Here is a 7,066-nt window from a genome sequence, read left to right on the forward strand (position 1 = left end):
TGAGTTAAGAGCAGTGTTGGGACTGTTGAGTTATTACAGACAGTATATCAAGGATTTCTCACGGATCGCCAGCCCTCTGTATGACCTGCTTAAAGGACCTGCAGAAACTGAAACCCTGCAAAACAAAAGGAGAAAGTGGCAAACTAAACGAAACAGCAGAGGAGTTCCATCAAGTACACCTATTCAGTGGACCGACATGCATCAGTCAGTATTAGAGCAGTTGATAGACTGTCAAGCTTAGCCTCCTGTTCTAGGCTTCCCAGAATTCTTGCAGCCGTTTATTCTGCATACTGATGCATCAAACCAGGGACTAGGTGCAGTATTGTATCAAAAGCAGAATGGAAAGCTCCGTGTAATCACTTATGGCTCTCGTACTTTAACTGTAGCCGAGAAGAATTACCATCTGCATTCATTCAAGTTAGAGTTTCTAGCCCTCAAGTGGGAGATCACAGAGAAATTTCGTGATTACCTCTACTATGCACCATTCTTCACAGTCTATAGCGACAATAATCCACCTACCTATGTACTGTCTACTGCCAAATTGAATGCAACAGGGTGCCGATGGGTAGTGGAAGTGGCAGATTTCTATTTCACGATCAAATATCGCCCTGGTAAGGAAAACATTGACACAGATAGTCTGTCTAGGATGCCTATAGATATGGAGAAGTTCATGAAAGAGTGCTCAGAGGAAATGTCATATGATGTGCTTGGGGCAACTTCACAGGCAGTGGAAAATCAGGATGAATCCAGTGTGTCATGGTCCATGGGTGTCTCGGTCAAGTGTGCAACCATAACTACATGACAACAGGACAGATCAAACAGGACCAGAGGAGTGATCCGACTATTGGACCTGTGATTCAGTGTAAACTATCAGAGCAAAAGCCATCAGGTCCAGAACTGAAACAACTCAGCTCATAGATCACTTGTCTTCTGAGAGAATAAGACAAATTAGAGATGAGTGAGAATGGAGTCTTATACAGAAAAACAGCTCGCAGAAAACAGCTGGTCCTACCAGGAAAACACAAAAGTACAGTGTTGAGGGAACTCCACAATGAAATGGGCCATCAAGGTGTAGATAGGACAACGTCACTGATACGGGACTGGTTTTATTGGCCCTATATGCAACGAGAGATAGAGGATTATGTCATGAGAAGATGTGTGTGTCTTAAACACAAGAAGCTGTGCCGTGATACAATAGCACCACTGACCAACATCGTCACAACTCACCCGTTTGAGCTCGTCTCTGTTGATTTTCTCCACCTTGACAAGTGCAAGGGTGGTTATGAATATATTCTTGTCATCATTGACCATTTTACATGCTTCACCCAGGCGTACGCCACAACTTCCAAATTAGGCAAAACAGCTGCAGACAAAATATTTAATGACTTGGCTTCCCGACAAGAATACATCATGATCAGGGTGGCGAATTTGAAAATCAGCTATTTGCACAACTGAAAAACTATTGTGGAGTTGCAGGGTCGAGAACTACTCCCCACCACCCCCAAGGGAATGGACAGGTGGAGCGGTTTAATCGAATACTACTCCAAATGTTAAAGACACTCACAGAAAAACAAAAGACCAACTGGAAAGACTCACTGAACAAACTGATCTATGCGTACAATTGTACTCGAAGTGAGGTGACTGGTTTCTCTCCTTTTTACTTGTTATATGGATGCTCTCCACGCTTGCCAGTTGTTGTTTAACTTGACCCCAGAACAAGGAGACAGTAATCATCATCACTACATGGAAAAGTGGAAACAGGGCATGGAAGAGGCATACCAGATTACAAGAGAGAATGCTCACAAAGCGGCCACAAGGAGCAAAAGACTTTATGACAGTAAAGTGAAAAATTCAGTATTACGGCCTGGTGATCGCGTTGTAATCAGGAACATGACACCTCGTGGTGGTCCAGGCAAGTTGAGAAACCACTGGGAGGATGTAGTCCATACAGTTGTCCGTCAAGTCAGTGAAGACATCCCTGTTTATGAACTCAGACCTGAGAAGGAAAAAGGGAGATCAAGGATATTACACCACAATCTTCTCCTACCGTGTGACCATCTGCCACTCGAAATGTCTGTCCAGCCACGAGCAAAGAAAAGAACTGTAGAGACAACTGAGGAAGTGGAGCAGTCAGAGGAAGAGGAAGACGACGATGAATATTATCCAGTGCCACCTCAGCAAACCATTTCAGCCATGTCAACCTCAGACATCAAATCCTGAGAGGACGGATAAACCTGTTGAACAAATACAGTTGGAGGAAAACGTGTCATCTGAATCAGAGAGAGAACATGAAGTGATAAACCAACCGGAGCACTTACTGGACCAGTGAGCCGGGGCCTAGATGACAGCACAGGCGACTTAAGGTCCTCACATATGATCAACTTGGCTCACCAGCTTGCTACAATCTGAGAACACTATCACATCATACAAACCTTAAGGTGCCATGGACACACACTGTGCAGTCATACTACTACCAGCAACCCTATGGACATGGGCGGTAGAAACATTGTGACCACACACAGCACAGGTCACTGAACTGAGTAAATGCACATACATTACATTCTAGACAAAGCAAATGGACTGTTCAACACAGAATTTACATTCAAAGGGACTATTGAACAATTGGTACACATATAGACTGTGATTACAGCTCACCTTACACATCTAAAGAACATCACATGATTGCAGTTAATCATATCACTCTCATGGACCTTTATCAAAGGAGAGTATAGTTGCTTTGGACATGCTGCAATAGCAGAACTGTGTTACAAGCCAGCAATGGACTGTGTTAACTTGGACACTTTAGGCCCCACAGACCAAAAGAGAACAGTGATGGACTCTGGGTATTAACCCATATGAAAGAATGTATGAAAAAAGTTCTAGCCTGTAAAACAACACTTGTAGAGCATAAGGCAAGGTATAGCAAAAGTGATAGTATGTAATGTCGCAGTGAATGTTTATTGATGGTATGTAGTTTAACCTCTTATTTGCACTAAAGGTCAAATGTCAGGATGTTGGGGACAACATCTATTTTGAGGGGGAGTATGTGGTAGTTAAGAATTTGAAAATAATTAGATTTTTCAGAAACATGATTTTATTTCTTTTCAGAGTTATGCAATTATATGTCTTATATATTCTATTTCCTTAATACATAATTTTATTGTTACTTCGGTTATGTTGCTAAGGTTATTACTGTGGAGAATATCCAGCCAGAGTGTAAACCGTACAAATAGGTAATGTGTGTTCTTTTTCTGGGTTGATTGTGCGTCGATCTATTGGTTATGCTTCATGACTCCAGTGGGGGGAATCGCGCTCTCTGTCTCACTCAATACAAACGAGTGAAAACGAGAGAAGTGTGTGGGTTTCTTCATCCCTCTTCCCTTACTATTTTCCCTGTTCTAAGGGCACAACATCACTGCATCAGTCCCTCTTTGACCAAAAGCTCCTATAAATAGATGACTGTATTTTTTAAAATTTTAAATGAGAGTAGGCATGTTAACATTTTATATTTAATATTTTCTACATTACATATTTCATATGGGTTTGGGTTGTACTCGTTGAAGCAATGAGTCTTTCAGTAGCATTGCAGTGCTTTACAGCTGATATTTAGTTGTATAGAGTACAGCCTGGTGGTGAAACCAGACACTACACAGGAGGTTCATTAGTGACAGGACATTTAGGAAGAATAACATAAGTGGATTATTAAAATAAAGGGAGTACATACATGTACAAAGATGAATATATCAGTTCCATTAAAAGCATAAAATAGTTAAGTTGCTGAATTTTTAAATCTTATCAACACTAAAGTAAAACATTACTTGGTGTAATTATAGTAATAAAATGGATTAATAATCATAAAATGTAATTATCACTGGTCATAACAATTACAATACATTACATGACATGGTAAAAGGTAAAAAAACCCAAAAGAAACAAGTTTAAACAGAAGAAGTATACTGTTGCTTTTGGTCCAATAAAAGAAAAAAAAAACTATTTGGTGAAGCTCAAAGTAAACACAGAGTGTTATGTAATAAGAACTTTCAACTTTAGGCACACCAGACCATGTGCAAAGAGAAAGATGAAGTAGAGTAGGTAGTGGAGATTTTCCCAGAAAAATGGAGATGTAATGATACATAAGTTGCCTAGTTCATCAAATCAGCAGGTGCACAACCGGAGAGAGATTGAACCAATGAGGATTGTTAGGATTAATGACCCCTGTGTCACTGGGGCCCTTTGACCCAGTTCATGCTCCATGTGTAGTCTATACAGTTATATTTTTATTTTCTATCTTTTTTGGTTTTTGTTTCTTTGTTTATAACAATTTTCATAAGTTTTTAGCCATGCTAGAATGACAATGTTGGTCTGTCAGCTGGTCCACCACTCTACTCAAGACTGAAATATTTCAACCACTATTAAATGGCTTATCATGAAATTTTGTACAGACTTTCATCATCTCACAATAGACCATAACAGGTTTACAGTAGGACACACTGATAACATAGAAACGTGAACTTGTCACGTCTAACTTAAGAGACAAAAAATAAATTAGAAAATTACACAGGATAGATGGTTGTTGCATTCATGACGACAGACCTCTCCCAGCCTTAATAGAACATCTTACAAAAATTAAGCCATTAAGGACACAATGTGAAAGAAATATTGTGAAAATGTCTTTAATGGTAACATGATGCTTCAAGGACAATCAACGAAATTGTAAAAAAGAAGGCAGAAATGATGATAAAACAAAATATATGGACACAGTACAAACATATCGGACTCAATACATAAATTCTCATTATCAACAGTAATTATATATATATTAAGTAATGATACATTTAATCATGAACTACAGTGTATAACAAAGTAAAACATAGTACAATCAAGCTTGAGTTACACTCCTCTAACTCTTAGTCCGCTGTCCAAACTATGGTGAACTTTTACAGACAAACAGCGGCGAGTCAGAGGCTTATATGAATGTTCATGACCTTCAGTGTTTGTGTAAAATGATGTGATGTAACAAGACGTGTGCAATGTCAGACATGTCACATGTTGTTGAGCGGGCAATAACAGTCAGAATAAAGGTTGCCAGTCTGACATGTAACTTGGTGAAATAAAGTAGTTTCGTAGCGTACTTCTTCTGGCTCCAATGTCTCCTTGACCCCCTCATATCCCTCCTTACCTGCCCCATATATACATCATAAAAAATATGTGTCACAGACAAGAGTGCAAGGTAATAAACTGGAAATATGGCTGAGGCAATTGACAGAGGTGCAGAGTCCCAAAGTACAAATAAAATGCAATCCAAATATTTACATAAAGCACTCTGGTGGCTCTGAGGGCAAATTATATTCCTTTTAAAGATGAATTCAAATTTCAGGAAACCCTGAGATCCTAATAACTATGTTTATTTTAGAGGACAATAATGTCCGATGTGAGGTTGGGCTACAACTGCACTAACTTAGTATGATACATTTTAGGCTAATATTTTGTCAGTGTCCAGCATTTTGGTTTAAAACTTTACATTGTTTTACAGGAATAGTTCAACATTTTGGATAATATGCATATTTTTCTTTCTTGACAAGAGTGAGATGAGAAAACCAATACTGCTCTCACATCTGCACAGTAAATTTGAAGCAGCCAGTTAAGTTATTTTAGCATAAAAACAGGGGACACAGCTAGCCTTACTCTGACCAAAGGTAACAAAAAAAGTTTAGTAAGTCACTGCACTTGGCCAAGACATAGTCCAGCATATAACCCTCTGTAAAACCATAACATGACGATTTTACACTTTAATAAAGGAGATATAATGTGTTAATTAGTCAGCTAGGCAGATTTTGTTTTCCTTGGACAGAGCCAGGCTGGCTAGCTGTTTCCCCATGTTTCTAGTGTTTGTGCTAAGCTAAGCTAACTGGCCTCTGGCTGTAGCTTCACATCTAACTCTCAGCAAGTAAGCAAATAAGTGTTTTTTCCAATATGCTACACTATTCCTTTACTCATAGCACTGACTTCACAGCAAGCAGGTTTGTTTGGAGGTGCAAACTACCAAAAAAGGTCTTCACCTCCAACTGCTTTGCATCGGCATGAACATGATGCTCAGAGACACAGACACACTGTCAAGTATTACGGATTTGGCCAGTCTATGTGTATAGATGACTGCTCTCATCTTCTGAGAACGCTTGTGCTACTTTCACTGACTGAATCAGCCTGCAGTAATCAGAGACTTGATCGAACAGTCGAACATTGAATCTGCTAATCTGCAGCACAGACTCTGAGTGGAAGAAACAAAGCACTACTGCTGCCTTAGGTACCATCTACAATATCTCATATTTTACTTGTGATCTTTCTTGCAACAAAAATATCTTTTGACAGAGTCAAATCTCTGGCAATCCTAATTATTCCAGTTATATACGCACAAAACTAATTTCTGATTATCCCTTTAGGAATCCTAATCTGATTTCCTCCTTATGTTATTTTAGTTGGCTCATTTGCTGGTCGTGTCTAAACTCTACACTATGCTTCTAACTTTTTGCTAAACTCTAACACACTCTAAACATAAACCTCAGCCACCCATTACACTGCCATTCAGTGAAGACAATGACAGGGGCTTTCTAATCTTTATAGTCTAATTCTCACTCTCCTCACTGAAAAACATGACAGAAAACACTGTAAATAACCAACAAAAAACATGATCAATACTTTATGTTATTAAGTGATGTTACTGCATCTCTGTCCACAAACACTACAGTTGTCTTGTACTAGTATTTAAAACCATATATTGTGTATATACCGTGTACATGTATGCCATATTTTTAATGTGCATCTGCTAGATGAGACATTACTATTACCTGACCTACTGATGTTGAAGTATAAATGGCGAACACAAGCTCACAAGCTAACTGTTCGCCAAATATTTGACAGATATCTTCTCACTTCCTCTGACATGAAAGATTTCATCTTGAGTGTTGACTATTTTGCTACTCTAGAAGTAGAGCTAAAAATGACCTTTAAGTATGTTGTTCTGTCAATTTTTGTTCAGTATTTTTCTTCAGATGGGGATTACTTGTCA

This window comes from Thunnus maccoyii, chromosome 23 (assembly GCF_910596095.1).
Source record: "Thunnus maccoyii chromosome 23, fThuMac1.1, whole genome shotgun sequence".
NCBI classification, from domain to species: Eukaryota; Metazoa; Chordata; class Actinopteri; order Scombriformes; family Scombridae; genus Thunnus; species Thunnus maccoyii.